Here is a 21,918-nt window from a genome sequence, read left to right as displayed (position 1 = left end):
AACCATCCTCTCTGGTAGGAAAGGCTCTTCCACCTGCAGGGTAGAAATTACTGGAAAAATAATTTTTTTTTTTCGGTGGCATCAGCAGCCAAAGTGCCTGATTCAGCTCTTGAAATGCCTTTTTTTCATCCCTGCAGAGGACAGGGTGAAGTTGTCCGGTGCCTACCATCTTCATAGTGTATCCTCTGTGCCTAGCACAGTGCACAGCACATACAAGGTACTCAATGAATATTTTTGACTGAATTTGTTGACCATAGATGAACTGTGTCTGAGCCATCTAGGACGAATAATCCTTTTGGTTTAAATAAGTGTGAGCAAACACTCAACGTGCAAACATTTGGGTCTTAATGGGCAGTGGACACTGCCAGGTAAGGAATTTTGTCTGCTCATGTAGTATTTTATTGTTGTTTTCACTGTTTTTCATGTATTTGATTGAATGGCTCAGGTCTTTCGACTGTGATAGAACATGCCATATCTGAGTATACAGCAGTTCAACATTCCCTTGAACTCCCATAGTTTCTCATTCAGTTAATTTGATATGGGACCTGAACATTTCTATTTTTAACAAGCTCTCAGGTGCTTCTAATACTGCTGGTCCAGAGACTACATTTTGAAAACTGATGCACTAATCCAATTCCCTTAAATGATAAATGAGAAAACTAGATTGCAAACTAGAGAGAAATGGGTTGCAATGTAGGCATTCTATTTGCTAGAGCAATACCCATAGCCTCCTTCCAGCCAAGGCTTATTTCTGTTCTTTCATGAGGCTTCTCCAAGCAAAGGCAGCATGAGGAAGAACAAAGGAAGAGAACTTAGTAAAGCAAAGGCAGCACCAGTAAATGAGGATAGATCTGACGTAAAATTTGTGGATTAAATAAAAAGTTTTTACTTGTTTTAAAGATCTCCAGGGGGAAGTGAGAGGTTCTATAATCTCCCTTGCTAACTTCTTCCACATCTAAAAACATTATTCAGAACATTCCTGCTACAAACTTAAGCCCATTTTCCATTGCTAATGAGGCATTCTATATTATACTACTAAGGAGCTGATGTTGGAAAATAAATGTGTCTATGAAGTAACCACATTTTAAAAAATAAAATTGAAATAAAAATAATTAAATGCAGCCAGCTGCTTTAAGCAACCATTTCATCACATGGCAAGAAAAGTATTCAAAAGCTATCCAAAATCTGTTCTCCTCTGTTACTTCTTGTCTTATTGCCTCACCACAATGAGCCATATCAGTTATTGAATCCATTGTCTCAGTGCGTTTTCTTGTTCTATGACCAGTCCGGAGCCCTTTCAATGAATGGAACTGTCTTCATTTATTTCTCTGTACTTATCTGGTTTTATGCAATTAATCAAATTATTTTTAAAAATTAAAACAAATACAGCCTATACTGAGCCACAAATAAAGGTAAAGTTTTGTTCTCAATAGTCTTGTTAAGATTCAGTGTCAGAAAGGGGAATAAGTAAGTCATGTATTTATACAATGAAGAGCTGTACTATTTCTTAAGAATTAAATATATCACTATTTTTTTTCTTCAACCTTTGAAATTATTAGTACATGACCCACACTACTCACAGATATTCATCCTTAGAAAGAGGAGGTGGAGGGGGGCAAAAGGAACAGATGCATCTTTCTGTGTATGAGAAGAAAGCTTGACTGTGCAAATCCAGACAACCAGCAGTACGCTGCATCGTGTATACTAGGGGATTAACCCATTAGAGAAGTCACAGAATTATAAATTAGAGAGGCTCATGACTCATTGCACCAAATGCCCTGATTTTGTGTGTTTCTTGTTTAACTTCTCTTTTCTCTGTTTTTTGGTCAAATGATTCTAACTGGTTAATAGTTGTTTTTATACTTTATGAATGTGTTAAGCCAGATATAAGATAAAAAAAAAAGCATCGTCCTACACCCCAAAGCAGCAGTCTGCTCACATGGTAAAGCAAGAATATACCCAGGAGTACTGAATTTATTCCCTGTAAATTTTAGTATGTAAGAAAACTCATGCTAGAATAAATAATAAAGAAAAGGTTTTAGTAAAATGCTCATACTCACACATGTTTATAGTTTAAAAACCAACCAATGCTAAGGCAAAATATATTTTCTCACTACAAAGCTCTTTACCTAGTCTGGGAATTTTTCTGGAAGTTTTTAAAAAACTGAACTTTGCTATGTGTCAATATTATTATTCTCTACATGCCTGATTATATGTGCTAGATATATCCCTAAGAAGACAAATTAGAATAGTAAGAATTTTGGTAATACAAATATAATTCATATATTCTGAGCCAATATTTTTCAAACTATTTCTAAACAGAATTTGAAAAAAAAATGCAGCATTACCCAGGACAAAAACACACACATATACAGCTGAAACAAAATTCCACACAATAATTTAACTGTATGATATCACATGCATTCTGACATTTTCTGTTCTATTCTGTTTTGTCCCTTAAAAAGTGTTGGTTGAATTCTATTAAATTAATTTCAGCATTCACTAAATTTCACAAAAATGTTATCATTTGAAAAACACTGCATTAAGAGAACTTGCAGTTTTTAAGAAATTCTATAGTCATAATCAAATAGTCCTTTAGTATGTTAATTGCCATCTGATTTGTTTCTGTGCCAATTTAAGGTTTTGATATAATGGATCTTTTGAAGCTACGCTTACCTCTGTTTGAGTAATGACAATCTGAAGATAACTATACAATATATGTTATACATTTGAGCAGTGTAATATTATATAATGTGAAGATTGCTTAAGATGTAATTTTTAATGCATGCTTTGCAGTTGCTATCTCAATTTGATGAGCAAAGTGTGTAGCCTATGGGTTTCCCCAGTCCTGCTACCTTTGTGTTTCAGTCTCCTTGGGCTGATCCATACTTGACTTTCTATACATTAGATAATTTTTAGGAGAACATCTTAAAAAGCATCTCTAGCAATATTTAATTCATATGATTAAAAATTCAAAGGAAGCCGTTGTATCGGCTGTTAAACTATGTTCACAAGCTGTTATTCAGAGTTCAAACCCCAGCAAATTGAAGGTTAGGTTAATAGGATCATTCCGTGGAACTGCACTAAACCATGACAGCTAGAGCAGTGGGTGAACTGTTTCATGCACGCTCAGTTGCAGAAGATAAACTAAAGATGAGCAAAGGTATCTCACTGGAAATCTTGCTATCTAATTTGATTTTTCTAACCTATTTTCTACAGTATGGTTTAAAAAGGAAAGCATATGAAGCTAACTTTGGGTTTTGTTTACTACATACACAGATTTTTTAAAGAGAAGAAGAAAACCCACAGAGAGTGTTACATTGACTCTTGGAAATTGAGCCATGGATTTCTCTTTTCAGATGTTAGCTTTCTCAAATAAATCTGAAGTTTCAGAGGCAAATATTTTTGCTTCTCCAAACTGTAATGTGCTAACATGCCCATGTGGGGAAACATCAATAAGCCCTTAATAATAATTGATACCCCTACACTTCTGTGGGCATAGCAGTAGTAAGAAGTCAAGTAGCATCAGTTCCCTAATTTCTAAAAATAAAATAACCTACCTCATAAGATAGACTGCATGAGAATGGAGAGTTGCTCATCTTGGCTCAGTCACTTTCTAGTGGTATGCCTTTAGGAAAGTCCTTTAAACTCTTTGGATCTCACTTTCTCACCTCTAACATGACAGAAATGGCAAGACAACATCTTCTGTGGATAATCGGTCTCTTTCCATGAGATTTTATGCTTCTAACTATGTGCATAAAGTGGTTGTTGGGCTATATCTTCTTGCTATGCTTGTTAGGCTGACAGAAGACTGGGGAAAAAAGAAGTGAAGAAACGCAAAATGTATTTTTCTGAAGTGAACTTGAAATTCCCCCTCCTGAATAATTACTTAATTGCATCGAAAAAGGAAAATAAGACTTCTCTGGGAAAGAAGAAAGGAAATGACACAAGTTGGTAATCTGGACTTGAAGTATATAACATAAAATTAGTTGATAGAAGTGTAAGCAGATGCTTCTTCCTCCTAATCCAGCTGACATGCATGAAGAAAGGAGTGAAAGAAACTTTTAAGAACAACATTGTTAGCTACAAGAGAATGGGAAAGGCATCACACAAAAAAAGCCAATATTTGGCTTTAAAAAAGGGCACAGGAATAAAATGTTCTTGGGAAGTTCAAATCAAAGTTTTGAATGAATTTTAAATAAGCATCTAAACCAGCAATAAAATAGTCCAAAGATTACTCTCAGACAGCAAACATCATGAGATGCTACTTTGAGCAGCACTTTGAAAATGTTAGTATATTGAACTCTAAAGTTGTTATAGTTCATACATCTTTGTCATAAGTTAGTAAGTATAATTCACTAATTGGTTTTTTTGTATATGAATGTTCAATTCCCATGATCTCATTTATCTTTAACAAAGGCTTCTCTACAGCTATGAGGATATTCTGTGTGGGGTGGCCTACAAGCAAGGTAAGTTAGAAACATATAAAGTATCTTAGATAAAGGTATATTTTCTTTAAATAGTATTTATTCTTCACTCATTAGATTCAGAGACTTTGTGCATTTTCAATTTTTCTCACATTCACATAATACATATCCACATAAGAGATACTATTAATAATTTATCATATCAAGGTGGCTGATTAATAGGTGATATGGAGTCAGAAAAAACCTAGGCTCCAACTCCAGGACAGTTCATTTTCTGTGTGAATTTTGGCAAATTACTAAACTTCTCTGGTCTCTAATTTTCAAATCATTAAAGCAGATATGATGCTCACTCAGTATTACTGTGAATTTGAATGAAATAATACATATAATGCTTGCCATATTGGAGTTACTCAATATGTTATTAGGTTATTGTTTTGAATATGGATCTAACTTTAGTAATTTTCCAGAAATAAAAGTTGTCTTTCAAAGTATAGACTAAATAACAATTCTTTATTTCGTACCACACTCCATTTCTCAATGGAGAGAACCTTCAAAGAATATGGAAACTGTATACAAAACCCTTCAAATAATAAGGAATCCTGGGCACTGTGGATTCAGAGGGCTATTTCTGCCAATAGAGTAAGAGCAAATTTCAAGAGAAAGAGGAAAGAACATTAATTATCTTGTTCTTTATGTATTGAACATCTACATGTGCTGAGCACTCCTTCAGTAAACATCTGAGCAGAATGTACAATGACACCAGCCCTCATGGAGCTATACCCTAGTGGGTTCGGGAAGAGAGAAACATAAAACAAAATTACTAAATATTATACTGTATTACTGGGATGTAAGAGATATGGAAAAAGAAATAGTAGAGTCATTGTGACCAGGATGTGACAGAGAAAGATGAATTTTAAGCAAGGACTTAAGATGGTAAGTAAAATGTGTGGATGTGTAATGTTCCTGGGAGAGGAAATAGGCAGAAGAAAGGCATTAGATTGGGAGTGTGGAGCCACAACTGTTGAATGACAAAGAACTCGGTATGACTAAAATGACATAATCAAGAAGGAAATAAGTAAAGAAGTGAGGTCCTAGGCAATAGGTGAGATTGTGGGTGGCTTTCTAGACATTATGAGAACTTGGCTTTTACTCTGGATGAAATAGCAAGGCAGGATGGGGCCTGCAGTGTTTTGAAGAGGAGTAGTATGCTACAACTTACTCAAATAAAATTAAGCTGGCTGCTGCTTATGAAGTGATGTGGTTTGGCTGTGTCCCCACCCAAATCTGATTTTGAATTGTAGTTCCCATAATCCCCATGTATCATGGGAGGGACCTGGTGGGAAGTAATTTAATCATGGGGGCAGTTACCATTGTTCTATTCTCATGATAGTAAGCTCTCACGAGATATGATGGTTTTATAGGGGGCTTTTCTCTGTTTGGCTCGTTCTTCTTCCTGCCACCATGTGAAGAAAGACTTGTTTGTTTCTGCTTCTGTCATGATTGTAAATTTCCTGAGGCCTCCCCGGCCATGCTGAACTGTGAGTCAATTAAAACTCTTTATTTTATAAATTATCCAGTCTCGGGTATGTCTTTATTAGCAGCATGAGAATGAACTAATACAAGAAGAGACTTTTCATGTTCTCAAGAGGAAGCCATGAGACATATTTGTAGGTTATTGCAGTAATCCAGGAAGTACAGCAGGATGGTAACAGTAGAGAAAGTGGATATATTTTGAAATCTGAAATAACAGATCTGATGAGGAAATGGATGTGAGGCTTGAGAGATAGAGAATAATGAAGGAGAACACACAATCTGGGGCTTGAGCAATTGGAAAGATGGAGTTGCGAGTAACTGAGCTGGGGAAGACTATGGGGAAATAGATAACTTTTAGAAGGAAATATAAATAATTGATTTATGTACATGTCAACTGCAAGAGATACTCATTAGATATCCAAGTAGATACATACAAATGCAGACTGAAGTCCATTGACAAGAGCTTACCTGGAAACCTCAATTTGGGTTCTTCAAACTAAATTTTGGGTACAATGGTGAATTGTTAGTATTAAAGCCATGGAAGGTGGAACGTAGATAAGTTTACCTAACAGTGTAAGGGTAGGTAGGAAGGGAAGAATCCAAGGGCAGAGACATGGGAACATTCAATACTAAGAGATCAGCTATATGTGCTCTGTCTCGGGCACTTGGTAGTCAACTGTCCCGGGTCCATCAGCTGTATTTAGAACTCTGTGCCTTGATTTATCTACCCCTCCTGTACTGAACACTATCACCGCCTATCGGAAACCTTTCTCTCTTTCAAGGTTCACCTATCCATTCCACCTCCTCAAAGAATACGTCTTTAATCACGCTCATCCTCTGATCACAGAGAGCAAAGCATGATTTGCTCTGCATTATGTATGTGTTTCTAGCTGCCCCCTTTAGCAGATTGCAAAGACTTTAATGGTAGCCATGTTAGCATTCCTATCACCACCATTATAAAACTGACATATAATTAGTGCTTAGTACATGCCAGGCACTTAAGTGCTTTTCATGTATAATCTCATTAAATCCCTTAATTCCCCTAGTCGTATTTTCTAGATGAGGAAATTGAGACTTGCGGAACTGAGGTAACCTGCTTGAGGCCTCCTAGCTAGAAAGTGGCAGAGCTGATTTTCAGAATCAGCCCTCCACTACTCCAAAGATCTTCACCATTGGCCTGGGTCACCTTCATGTTATTTATTTTATAGTCATCTAATAAAAGGTAAATAGTATATAAAACTTGTTGGTTAAATAAATTATTGCTTGAATAATGGCTCTGCTTTCTTTTAGGCAGCCACAATAAAACCTTGACTAACAAAAATTAATATAACACAACCTTCAACTGATTATATTTCTTTTCATTTTTTACTATAATTTACTTGTAATGGAATGTAGCAAATCCCAAGAAACAAGTTTGATTTTACATTTTCTGTCGAAATTGAACAAAGTGCTAAAATATTTCTCTGAGGTTAGTGCATCATCTTTGGCCATCTATATGGGTGATATTCTTCCTTGAGAAATTATGGTCACAATGAGGACCGAAGGATCATTTGACCTTGAACTTGCAGAGAAGGATATACTTTATATTCCCCAGACAATTCACTTGAGAACATTTTAAAAAATAATATTTTGAATAATTTTAGCAACATGAATCAAAGCACACATTTTGTTGAATCTTTAGAAACTCTAAATCCTAGAATATCTTATTTCTCAAATACAGCAAATGCCGTTCAGTGCCCTACCCTTATTCTGCAGAGTTGGTTCTGTGATCTGACTGGTGTCCACCTGCCATCATTTGCATCTATGTGCCTAGGGGTTTCATTTCTGGACCAAGGAAAGCTACTCAGTGCACACATGTCAGCTCAGAAATACCAAACATGAACACACCATCACCACTGACACTCTCTTCCCCCACCCCTATCCAATAACTCTTCATACAGTGAGTCTCAGGAGGTGGTATGTAAATATCTCAACTTTCTCACCTCTCAGATGGGGTCATTCTGAGGTGCGTGTTTTCTACTATATTCCACAGGTCCCCTGCAGGATTAAGCTCCAGCCACACACAGTGATAGCTAGCTTAATAAAGCACTCTTTAATGGATGACTTCACTTCCCTGGGCCTCTCCCCTACCACCCTCAACTAGTGTTTCCTGCACCTCCCAAATAAACTGCTTGCCCTTGTGTCCTTATGTCTAGTTCAGCTTCTGGGGAAACCCAAACTAAGACACCAAGCATTTGCATTCGCAGGGCTTCAACTACAGTGATAGTTAGATCCTCCTAGGCAGAAAGAAGAAAGCGACAGCATGCATTTCTTCTCTTCTGGTGTTCTCTTTAGCCAAATTTGCCATATTTAACTGTTTTTACATGCAATCTTAGTAGACAAATTAAAGAGATTATTTAATAGTTTACACAAGTCCTATAATTTGGAATATGAATGCAACATATGACTAGCTTATGTGTTGGCTCTGTTCTAGCCCTTGATCTGTAGGAGCAATAAACAATTTGAGTGCATGGGGGAAAATCTCACAGAAATAGCATTGTATCCACACCTGTAAAGAACAAGTATGGTCCGAGGATATTTCTAACTCTGGGGAGTGATAAAAGTGTGACACCATAAGATATGCAATGCTATAAAGACATGAGTTAATTTTAAAATACTTTCTACACTATAAACTATTAGACAAATATAGGGCAGTACTATTATTATAATGATGAATGACATACACATGATATCATATGAAATAACCTAAAATCTGTTTCTAAAATATGAAAAAAAACCTTTTCCTCATAATAAACTCTAATTTCTGAATCACCAAATCTTATTAGGGCTGCTTATACCTATGAAACCTATACCAATATTTAATTGACTTCAAAACTGATTAATAAAAGACTGTCTCCAACATGTATTTTGAACTAAATATTTTAGCATCCACTTACCATGTCTATCAAAAATGCTTAATAAAACTTTTAGTGTGAAGCTTTATTAGTCCTTGATGTTAAATGTCTAGAATAATCTTCCTCTTAGGGATCCTTTCTAACTACAAGTTTAAATTTTAAGGGCTTTTACATTTGCCTTTTTGTTGTTTTTTTTTTTTTCTATAGCAATAAATGAGTCCACTACATGATTACTCTAAGCATCCTTTGATTTTAAATAAGTTATCAGAGAAAGCTAATAACTCCAAAATTTAGCACTTTCTTAAAAATCAAATCCATTTCTACATGATGTAATTTCTTTTCAAAATTAATTTTAAGGACTAGAAATTCTTCACCGCTAATTGGTACATTGGGTATAATATTTGTTTTTAGATACAGAGTAAACAATTTACTTTAGTATCAAGGAAACATAGTTAAGATTTTATTAGAATTCTAAAAATGAATAATAAGCCCAGCCCTGTGCTTGTTGTAATAGCTAAAATAAACTTGCTGCTCACACCATGGTGACTTAGCTAAGCTCTTCCTTCATTCCATCAAACTGCATGGGGCAGCAGCTGGGCTTCTTTCCGACACCCTTGGCATGTTTATTGCAGCCGTGTAACTTAGTCTCAGAGGGCTGGGACTGTTGCTAGGGCTTGGACCACACCTTCCTCCTGCTTACCTAAAGCCCATTGGTCATGATTTCATAATCAGGCAGTTTTGCACAATGTCAACATAGGAGCATTGACAAAAATATTCTCTGTGTTTCTACAGGTGTTATATTTTTTGCTCCCCTAGTGACTACTAATCATTCAATTGGACTAAAATGATATATTTTAAAAAACAATGTCCTGGCATTGCTGAGAACATGCATATAAGGCCATGAAGGTCTACACAGCAAGGATTGCACAATAACCCATTAAAATAAACATTTGCAACCACAGATAGCTGGACTGAAATCCTGCTCTGATACAAATAACATCTGGACAACTTTTGTTTGCATCTTCCAGCATAAAACTCCCTTGAGAAAAAATAGAAGGAAAGCTAAAAGACAAAGGACCACTAAAGGTTTTGTTATGCTATGGGTGTGGTGCCATAAATTTGAGGGGGCTCAGGCCAGAGTTGCCAAACCCGAATTTAAACAGCATGTTGTTTTTAAAAGTTGTAACACTGGTGAGGAACAATTCAGTTTTCTTACATAATTAATCCAGTGTGAAATAGAGTGACTGGAAAACATCCAGTGGTTTAAAAATAACTCAATTATTTATAAGTTCCACAGTGCTATAGGATTCCACTCTAAGAAGAAAGTGAAACATCTTGGTACCAAGCATGCTGTTCTTATTCAGCAAGGGCTTCAGGAAGTCAACATAAACAATCTCATAGTAAAAGATTATGCTGAGGCCAAAGACACTAAGGTTCCCTTGGATTATGGATCAGGCTAGCGGGCAGGAAAAAGTTTCTTTCCCTGACATTTATATATTGCTGATAAATATTAGTATATCTTACTAATACTCAAAGAACTGAACAATGTGAAGTGGGGGTATTAGGCTGCAGGGAACAGAGGGAAGAGGGGAGGAGGTCTGGGAAAGAAAGAAAAATGAGCCTCTTTTATAAGATCTATAACATAGTCTATGAATCATACATGACAGTGAATGGACTTTAATTTCTAATGTTGTTCTTTGATGTGAAGCAAAATAATTACAAGCTGAAAGATACTAGCAAGTATTATATTCAATATAAAGATAAAGAAATTAGCCATAAATAAACCCTTCTATAAAATCTCATGCTCAGGGCAGGCTCACAGCTAGCAACATACATTTGTGTCAGCTACAGCTGGCTGCTAAACAAAGGGAATGAAAGTTTGCTTTAGTTAATATTAAAATCTTGCAAAATATTTCACAGTTGTCTCAGGCATTTTTTTGCTCTTTTTTCTACTTAAAGGGGGCATATGAGAGGTGGCAATAGTCTAAAAGGGCCAAGCCAGAAGTTAGATCATGGATCTGTAAGGTGCCTTTAAAGGGCTAAGGAGCTTTACTAAGTCATGTGATTTACCTTAAATTCACCCTTTGTTTCAGCTAGAGTGCAGACATAAGTAAAAGAAGGAAGCAGACCTTTATTCATTTGGCCACTCCATCAACTGTGGGCCTAGTATGTTCCAAACTTACTGTATTTGTTTCTTTTATCCTTGGAAACAAACAAATATGAACCACGATTGTATAATTTACTCACTAGGCTAAACAAGCACGATTTTGATGTACTAATACCCATAACAACAAAAGTAGATGTCAGTTATTTAAACAAACTATTAAGCTGAGAACAGAAATTATTTCTGAAAATGTATTTGTTGCTGATTCATGGATATAAACTGATAGATCAATTTCAGTAATTCCACTATAAAAAGAGATTATTTTCATTGAGCTGTGACAGTGGAAATATTGAAGGAAGGTAGTGAGAGAATTACAGTTCTAGGTGGCTGTAGTTATAATATCTAACTGCTATTAAGTGAAATTGTTTTAGCTGTAGTCCTGGTACTAAAAACTGGGAGATTACTGCTAAAACAATTTTACAAAGTTTTTGACTAAGGATCAAGTCAATAAATAGGCTCATGACTACCTTGTTCCTGACAGTTCCATTGCTTTGCCACTTTTTTCTTCTGTTTGTAGTATCAAGTCAGTGGCCATTCATTATCCAGCCATCAGTGGCCTCTGCTTCCGTAGTTGACCTTTTGTTTCACTTTCACTACCCAACCCCAAAAGGCACAAGCATATCAAGGCTTCTTTGATGGCACTGACTGCCCGATGCAGAAAAATCCTTTTAAAAATAAACTAGAACAATTCCCACTGATGAAGTCAGTGCAACACTTACGCATGTGAAAAGAGAAGAGAAAACTGAACACTGTGAACTCTGAATGACATCTCTATGTGTGAAAAAACTATCGATTTGCTCATTCATTTAAATTAATTTTTTTCATATACTAATTTACTTAAGGCCTACCTTGTGGCAGTGATGAGTTAATTATTAGGATGGAGATACAGTGTATTGCTTCTGGAGGTGATAGTTAATGATAAGTGTTATACGAATAGTGGAAGCCATGACTCTTCCTAAGGAAGTTGAAAACGGCTTCAAAGAGGATAAGACATTTGAGGTGGGACTTGAAAAAGGAACAGGATGCACTTGGTGAGGAAGAAAGAAGTAAAGCATTCCAGGTAGAGAAAAGGTCTTTATGAAGAGGCATAAAACTGCATGATGCTTGGGGGATATGTCACTGTATGGTGTGACTGGAGGTATGTGACATGAGATACAAATGCAGTGATAAGTTGGGACTAGATTGTAGAAGAAGCCATGCCAAGGAGTTTACTCTTAAGGCAATGGGAAGAATGAAGGATTAATATAGAGTGTGAAATAATCAGCTATAAAAAGATAAGTAAAACTTGCTCATTTGCCTTGAAGACAAGAACAGGCTATTTTCAGTGGGAATTGCTACATTCTGTTGTAGAGCGAATTATAAGGGCCATCTTGGCAGTGAGGAAAAGATGGCAGCTCATGAGGTCCAAGCCAATTGTTTCTGCTTCATCATTCCTTACCATCTACCCCACCTTCTCTTCTGTTCATGATTTACCAGCATAGACCTCCTTATCTACCAAGGAAAAAAGACTTTAATCTCTACCTCTCTCCTCCAACAACAACAACAAAAAAATAGAAAATCCTTGATGTTCAACCTGTGGACACTAGAGCTATACTCCCATGAGGAAAGTGAAGTAATGAATTAGGTATTGATCCAGATTATGCATAACTCCTTCACCCATCATCACCTCAAAAATTATCTTGCCTTTTTTTTATCTCTATAGTTAGTACAAAAGAAACACTTTCCTAACAGATTATTCTTTCACATTTTATTTTGTATTAATGTAGCTACAGACTTAAAGAGCCTATATGAGCAAACTTTCTGGCACTTTGCAGGAGCAGCACTAGTTCTCAAAAAAAAAAAAAAGGAAAGAAAAGAATAAAGATAATTCCAAGATGAAATGCTAGCATTATGACCCACGCAGACCACCTGGAATTCTTTAAACCATTACACTCAGTAACAATTCTTCTCATGCAGTGTGGCTTGTACTTCCTAATTTCTCAAGAGATATTTACTTGGACACTAGCTCTTTGTTTTCAACAGTTTTCCTGCCCTTCCAAATTAATCCCCACCTGTAGTCAAATGCTTCCATTTATGAATTCACAACAGTTGTTTAAGTCATTGAATTAAGAATGGAAAAGTTTATGTAATTTTTGGGATGTGGGAAGAGAAAGAGGATATTTTTAAATGAACAAGACAATCGTCTTATTGACGATCTTATCATCTTTAAAGAAAAAATAATAAAGAAAAGTGTAACTGGATGTTCCTGGAGCTATAAAAGTAAAGCTGAAACTACAATTTTTTAAAAGGCAAATGAAAAATTGACTAGTAGAGATCTTCAATGGCCTTTATAATCATCAGAATTATTCATTCACTCTACTCAGTACGCCATAATACCCCCAAAGAGAAGGCTAAATTGAATGAGCTAGTTACGAGTCTCCATTCTGCTAAGCTACTCTGTGATGATTGGAATCGCATGCATCTACCCAGTGACACAAAGAGCAGGGTCACGTGAAAATCTGTCATTGAATTCAAACTAGATTTTATTTCCCCAAACTGAATTATTCTGAACCCTAAATAATATTCACAACAAATGATTCCTATGATCTACAGTTAGTCAGTTAACCAGATAATTGCCAGTTCTCCAAGTTCTTCATGTTGTGAAAATTTAGATGACTTATTGTGGAAGAGGACCATAACCTGCCCTTTTTTATGCCCTGTTTGAGATGCAATGATGAGGTCATGGCACAAAAATTATGATTACCTGGTGAACTTAAGACTTCCACTTTCAACTGAGAAGCAACATTGAAGATCATTAAGAAACTACCCCAAACCAGGGAAAGAAGGATCCAAAAATGTTAGATGTTACAATTTCCAGTGATCACCCAGAAGTGGGAGCAGCGTCTACCCTTACCAGCCAGATTGGAAAACCTCATGATTAATGGAGCACTGGGTAAAGTACTCAACAGAATCTTGCCTGGGTGGTAGGGAATAATTAGTCCTAGACTGAGCTTAGCTCCAGACCCAACTTACAAATCTTAAAAGGAAGATCCAAAAGAATCAAACTATGTTCATATGATTTAACCGTGTGCCAGAATATAGCTGTAGACTATTTTTACACTCAATAAAATAAAATGTATGATACTGTCATCTAATCAAATATTACCAGACATGACAAGAAGTAGGAAAATACAACCTATGATAAGAAGAAAAATCAAGCAAATCCACATAGAACTTCCACAGATGTTAGAATTAACAGATAAGGATGTTAAGATAGAATTTATAATTGCATTGTAAGAGGTAAAGAAAGAGATAATGTTTTTAATACCAAAATCAAACTTGTGAAGATGAAATCTACAATGTCTAAGATGAAATACACTGGATGAGATAAGTTGCAGGTAAGATGCTGCAGAAAAAAAATTAATAAATTTGAAAACATAGCAATAGAAAAACAAAAATAAAATATTTATCTTTTAAAAATGAACAGAGAAAGTATTTTTTAAAATATTTATTTAAAAAAAGTAAACAGAGAATTAGGGAGTTGTGGAACCACTTTAAATGGCATAATATTTGTGTCATTGGTGTCCCTGAAAGAGTTGAAAGAGGATGGACATAAAAATAATTTGGAGAAATTATGACTGACAACTTTCTTAATTTGATGAAAACTGTAAACCCATAGATCCAGGAAATTCAAACAAACTTAAGCACAAGAAATATAAAGAAAACCTCACCAGATTACATTATAATCACATTGCTCAAAACCAGGGATAAAGAGAAACTCTTAAAAGTGCCCAGAAAAAAAAAAAAAAAAAAAAGAAGCAAAGATAAGGATAAAGAAGCAAAGAAAAAGATATGACAGATTTCTTGTTAAACCAATAAAAACAGGAAGACAACGGAGTATCATTTCTAAAGCACTGAATGAATAAATCTGTTGAATTAGAATTCTATACCCAGCAAAGACATCTTTCAAAAACAAAAGTAAACGAAAACTTTTGCATGTATACAAAAGCTGACAGAATTTGTTACTAACAGTTAGGTAATATAAGAAATGTTAAAAGATTTCCTTCAGGCTGAGTAATAATAAATGAAAATATGCATCTACATGAATAAGCAACATCAGAAAAGGTAATTACATGAGTAAACAAATCATTTTCTTAGTATTAAATCTCTTTAAAATATAATGGACTGTTTAAACAAAAACAATAAAAATATGTTGTGGGGTTTGTAGCATACCTGTAAGTAGAATTTAAAACAGCAGCAGTTCATTTCTAAGAGAATGGTGATAGAAGAATACTATGGTAAAGTTCTTATACAGGACTGTGATAAGTTAAAGATATATGCTATGAACTATAAGATAATCATTAAAGTAATAAATCAAGGACTAATAGCGAATACACCAACAAGACATAAAATGGAATAATACAATATATTAGGTTGGTGGGAAAGTAATTGCGATTTTGGACTATGAATTTTAAATCATTATTAGGCTCAAACACATCTTTATTAATCAAAATAGGAACCATTACAATCAACACATTTTTGCCAATGAGAAATAAGTTTGTTTATTCCTGTAACATAAAAATCTGTGCTTTGGGATTTGATGAATTCTTGGAAAGTATTTTTCTGCATCCTGCTGATTGTAGCTTTTTCCCTGCAAAAAGCTATCGAGATGATTGAAGATGTGGTAGTCAGTTGGCAGGAGGTCAGGTGAATGACAGATGAGTCAAAACTTCATAGCCCAATTCATTCAACTTTTGAAGTGTTGGTTGTGCAACATGTGGTCGAGGGTTGTTGTGAAGAGTTGGACTCTTTCTGTTGACCAATGCCGGCTGCAGGCATTGCAGTTTTCAGTACATCTCATCAATTTGCTGAGCATACTTTTCAGATGTAATGATTTGCTGGGGTTCAGAAAGCTGTAGTGGATCACACCAGCAGCAGATCACCAAATGGTGACCATGACCTTTTTTTGGTGCAAGTTTGGTTTTGGGAAGTGTTTTGGAGTTTCTTCTTTGTCCAACCACTGAGCTGGTCATCACCAATTGTCATATAAAATCCACTTTTCCTTGCACATCACTATCTGATAGAGAAATGGTTCATTGTTGTCACGTAGAATAAGAGAAGACAGCACTTCAAAACAATGATTTTTTAAAAATTTTCGCTCAGCTCATGAGGCACCCACTTACCAAGCTTTTTCACCTTCCCAATTTGCTTCAAATGCTGAATGACCAAAGAACGGTCAACACTGAGTTCTTTGGCAACTTCTTGTGTCATTGTAAGAGGATCAGCTTCGATGACCGCTCTTAATTGGTTGTTGTCAATTTCCAGTGGTCAGCCACTACACTCCTCATCTTCAAGGCTCTCATCTCCTTTGCCAGACTTCTTGAACCACCACTCCACTGTACATTCCTTAGCAGTTCCTGGGCCAAATGGATTGTTGATGTTGCGAGTTGTCTCCACCGCTTTACAGCCCATTTTGAACTCAAATAAGAAAATCGCTCAAATTTGCTTTGTGTCTAACATCATTTCCATAGTCTAAAATAAACAGCAAATAATAAGTCATTAGTAAAAAAACAAAAAAACATAAAGCAAGAAATGCCCATTAAAATGATGTATAACCTAACCACATTTATTTAAGAATGTATTCCAATGTCAAACAGCAAATTCTAACAATGCAAAAGCTATAATTACATTTGCACTAACCTAATACTAACTCAAAAAAGGCAGAAAAATACAGCAGAATGGGAACAAAGGTCAAATATAAAATAGTAGATGATAGGATTGAACCTAATAATATCAACAATCATATTAAAGAGAAATAAGCTAAAAATTCCATTTAAAAGGCAGAGATTATCAGATTAGATTAAAAAGCAAGATCTTACTATAGACTGCCTAAAAGAAATGCATGTTAAATATAGAAAAATTGTTTAACATTAAAAGGACAAAAGATTTACCATACTAACACTAATCAAAGGATAAGCTGGTCATTTCACAGTAATAATTGCATACATTTGGCAAGAGGATATGGCATTCCTAAACTTTGATGTTTTTAAAAAGAAGGTTTCAAAACATAAAGAACTGACAGAACCACAAGAAAAAAATAAATGCATTATTATAGTCGGAGGTTTCAGTATCCCATTTCAATAATTGATAGAAGAAATAGAAAATAAGGATATAGAAGAACTAAAAAAAAGTACTATCAACCAATTTGATTCATTGAACATGCCACTCAACAATAGAATATGCATTATTTTAAGTGCACAGGAAACATTTATTAATATATCCTATTTTTTGTCCATAAACAAGTCCCAATAAATTCACAAAGCAAAACAGACACAGTCTCTGACTACAATGAAATTAAATTAGAAACAAATAACAGAAAAATCTCTGGAAAAATCTACAAATGTTTAGAAATTATAGAACACATTTCTAAGTAATCCATTGGTCAGAAAAATTAAATCAGAAGAGTAATTAGAAAGTCATTAGAAATGCAAATGAAAACACAGCATATCAAAATGTGTGGGATGCTGCCAACACAGTACAAACCATGAGAAGCAGGAAAAGTTATACCACCAAATGACTAGTTAAATAAACGTTTTAAGTCTTAAAGCAATGACTTTAGGGTCTTCTATAAAATACTAGTAATAGGAGCACAAAATAAATCTAAAGTAATAAGAAAAGAAAATAATAAAAGACAGAGCAGAAATTATTGAAATAGCAGAGAAACAATTGAATGATCACTTAAGAGATCATATGAATAGCCCTAACTATTTTAAATAAGTTGAATTTTTAATTTAAAAACATTCCAAAAAATTCTTTCATCCCAGATGGTTTCAGTAGTGAATTCTACCATACATTTAAGAAAAAAAATTGTACCAATTTTATGCAAATTCATTCAGAAATTCAGGAAGAGGAAAAATGTCCTACTCATACTCTGAGGAAAATATTAGCCTGATATGAACACCAAACTACCTAATTGCAAGAAAACTACAGACCTGTCCCCCTCATGCCATGCATACAGAAATTCTCAGTGAAATATAAGGAAGTCAAATACAACAATATACAAGCAGGGTAATACGTCATCCTGACCAACTGGGGTTTGTCTGAGTGATGCATGGCTGATTCAGTTTTCAAAAATCAAACCATGTAATTCACTATATTAATAAACTATTAAAGGAGAACCATATGATCACGTTAATACAAATACACACACACGCAAGTATGTGGCAAAATTCAATATTCATTCTTGATAGAAATCTTAGTAAACAAGAAATAGATTGCAATTTCCAAAGCCTGAAAAAGTCCATCTCGGGAAAACATACAGCTGATACCATAGTTATGGTGACGGAAGACTGAAGTTTTTCTCTCTCAGATCAAGAAAAAGACAAAAATTTTTGCGCTCACCACTTTTGTTCTACAATGTACTGGAGATTTTAGACATTTCAATAAACTAATAGGAAAAAAACATTCAAATTAGAAGCAAGGAATTAAAACTATCCTAATCTCAGATGACATGATTTTCTATGCAGAAAATCCCATAGAACTTACAGAAAAACCTCCTAACCCTAATAAGTTTGTTGATTAAGACTGCAGAATATAATTCTGATATAAAATTATCATCTGCTACCAAAAACAATCTGCAATTGATATTTCAAAAATACTATCCACAACAGTATAAAAAATAAAATTCTTAGAAATAAGTATGATAAAAAATCCTCAATATTTGCACACTGGGAACTATAAAATATCGCTGAAATAAATTAAAGAAAAAGTAAATAAATCTAAAATTTACCATGCCCATTGGTTGGGAAAAGTCAATAGAGTTAATTTACCAATTTTCTCCAAATTTTTCTACAGATTTAATACAGTCTCAAACAAAATCCCAGCAGGGTTTCTGGAGAAAGACAAGTTGATTCCAAAAATTATATGGAAATGTAAAGGCTCTAGAATAGCCAAAACAATATTATGAAAGAAGAACATATTTGAGGGCTGAAACTACTTGATTTCAAGACGAGTATAATGTGACAACAATCAAGAAAGAGTGGTATTGGCATAAAGATAGACAAATAGATATGAATAACTTACTTTTGACAAGTGTGAAGATCATTGAGTGGAGAAAGCTTATGCTATTTAACAAATGGTTCTGAAACAACTGAATATTAATATTCAAAGAAAAACTTCAATCCTTACCTTGAACCATATTTGAAAATTAATTCAACTGGATTATACAGACTTAAATGCAAAATATAATACCATAAAACTTCTAAAAGAAAATCTTTGTGACATTTGACTAGGCATAAATGCTTTTAAAATATAACACTAATAGCATTTTTCTAAAAATAAAATTTTTAAAAACTTATTGACTATCATTAAAAATCAGTTCTTTAAATAAACAGTGTTAAGATAATTGAAGGCAATGTGTAGACTGAGGGAAAATATATATCAAACATATATATGAGAAAGGACTTTTATTCAGAAAAAAATAAATAACTCTTAAAGCTCAGCAATAAAAAAACGAACAGGCCAGGCGTGGTGGCTCACGCCTTTAATGCCAGCACTTGGGGAGGCCAAGGCAGGTGGATCATTTGAGGTCAGGAGTTTGTGACCAGCCTGGCCAAAATGGTGAAAGTCCGTCTCTAGTAAAAATACAAAAATTAGCCAGGCCTGGTGGGACACACCTGTAATCCCAGCTACTCAGGAGGCTGAGGCAGGAGAATCGATTGAGCCTGGGAGGCGGAGGTTGCAGTGAGCCAAGATCATGCCACTGCACTCCAGTCTAGGTGACAGAGTGAGACTCTGTCTCAAAAAAAAAAAAAGGAAAAGAAAACAAATGGCCCAATTAAAAATGGACAAAAGATTTGAATAGACACTTCACCAAAGGAGATAAGCAGATGGCATATAAGCACATACAAAGATATTAAACATAATTACTAGAGAAATGCAAAATAAATCAATGACAGATATTATTACACACATATGAGAATGGCTAAAATTAAAAAGACTGACCATACCAAACGTTGATAAGGATTTGGAGGAACTAGAACTCTCATGTGATGATACTGATGTAAATATAAAATGGCACACCACTTTGGAAATAATGTGGCAGTTTCTTGAAAAGTTAAATATACACATATGATATTACCCAGCCATTCTACTTCTACTTAGTTACTTAAGGGAAAAGAAAAGGTACGTGTATACAAAGATTGGTACAACAATATTCACAGCAGCTTTACTTTTAGTAACCTCAAACCAGAAACAACCCAAGTATCCGCCCTCAGGGCAATGCATAAACCAATGACTATATATCTATACAATGGAATACTACTCAGCAATAGAGAGGAATGAACTATTGATACACACAACATGATTTAATCTCAGATTATTTTTGTTGAGTGAAAAAGCCAGGCACAAAGTAGTACATTTTTCATTATTTAAAATTGCGAAATATTCAAACTAATCTCTAATAACAGAAAGTAAATCAGTGGTTACCTGAAGGGAGATACGGGTAGGGAATCAAAGGAAGGGATTACAAAAGAGACATGAGGAAACTTTCTAGAGTGATAAATAGGTTCAATATCTTGAGTGTAATGTCAATATCACAGGTGTATATGTACATCAAAATTTATCAAATTGTAGATTTTAAACATGTAGTTTATTATATTATAATTATAATTCAATAAAGCTATTAAGAAACAAAATATAATATTTTTAGAATGTTCAATGAATACTTAAATATGAACTGTAAATTTCCACAGACTTTCCCTCTATAAATTTGCAGATAATCTTGCATACTCTGGATACCTATAACAGATGTAAAAATTATATAAGAAGGTTACATTTTCCTGCCTACAGAAGTCATATTTTAATGAATTTGGAGCATGGGGATCATTGCACTTCTTGAATTTAGCCCTACTTATTCATGCATGCAATGTTTATACTGCAATATTAACATACTGTGTTGGTTTTGATCTGTTTTTGGAAGACAGAAGAGATCCCTCCACTCAGAAAAGAGATAACCCAAATTTGGTTAGAATCCAAATGGTATTGTGTGACCTAATTAAGTGGTGGGTATTTCATGAGCTTAGTCTTTCACATCTGGCTGTTATTAGATAGCCCTACTTGGCTACCCTACAAAGTAGCATTTGATCTAAGGGCCAACTCTGCCCCACATTTATTAATGTCTCTCACACTGACTAAATCCACAGGGAGAGGTTGGGCCCGAGAAACCAGGCAACAAAGTGGGAGATATCTCTGCAGAGGGACTAATTCTTTTTCTCTTTGGTTTTTAAGTGCATTTTGCCTTGACTAACTTCAAATATTGATTGTTAGAAAGTGGACTGGAAACGTAATGATTGACTGATCGCAATGTATTACATACAACGAATTTTGAATACCACAGAACTAATTGAATAAATGAACGGAAATATTAATATTGAATTAATAGGAATGATCAGAGTGAATTAAACACAGCGGGCCAAATTCTGCCCCTGGATATGCATGCACAATTTCCATTGACTTCAATGGGGGTTTTGTTGTGTGTATCCAAGGGCAGAATCCAGCTTAATTAATTTTTTAATTGTTTTTAAATGGTGAATGAATTGGTTAAAGTGCAAAGCACCAGAGATGACTTCGTACATATTGCATATATCCCTGTGTTTTTAAAAATGTCTGAAATACATGCTTATAATTTTACAAATATAACTACCACAATGTTAAATTTTAAAGTTTGCAGAAAATAATGTAAGAAATAAAAACATTGCTGTTGCATTTTCTTTGTAAAAGGTTAATGCATACACATTGCTGCTGAAAATGACAAAACTTTGATTTATTAATGAGCTTTTAAAATAAATCTGAAGCTTCGGTGCCCAAGAATCCATCCACATCCTCGCAAGTGTAATCTAAGTGAACTCAATAGCTCAAGGTA

The 21,918-nt window shown here is 34.7% G+C and overlaps 1 long non-coding RNA gene across 1 annotated transcript in view; it reads right to left on the bottom strand.

The window, feature by feature from the left end:
* Window positions 1–15,494: 15,494 nt before the first annotated feature.
* LOC134737682 (uncharacterized) overlaps window positions 15,495–21,918 on the bottom strand; it is a 134,518-nt gene continuing 128,094 nt past the window's right edge. Inside the window, exon 3 of the long non-coding RNA XR_010122797.1 lies at window positions 15,495–16,529. This is a non-coding gene — a long non-coding RNA (uncharacterized LOC134737682). The remainder of the gene's footprint in view (window positions 16,530–21,918) is intronic.

This window comes from Pongo pygmaeus, chromosome 11 (assembly GCF_028885625.2).
Source record: "Pongo pygmaeus isolate AG05252 chromosome 11, NHGRI_mPonPyg2-v2.0_pri, whole genome shotgun sequence".
Classification (NCBI taxonomy): Eukaryota; Metazoa; Chordata; class Mammalia; order Primates; family Hominidae; genus Pongo; species Pongo pygmaeus.
This window is presented reverse-complemented; position numbering and strand designations above follow the sequence as displayed.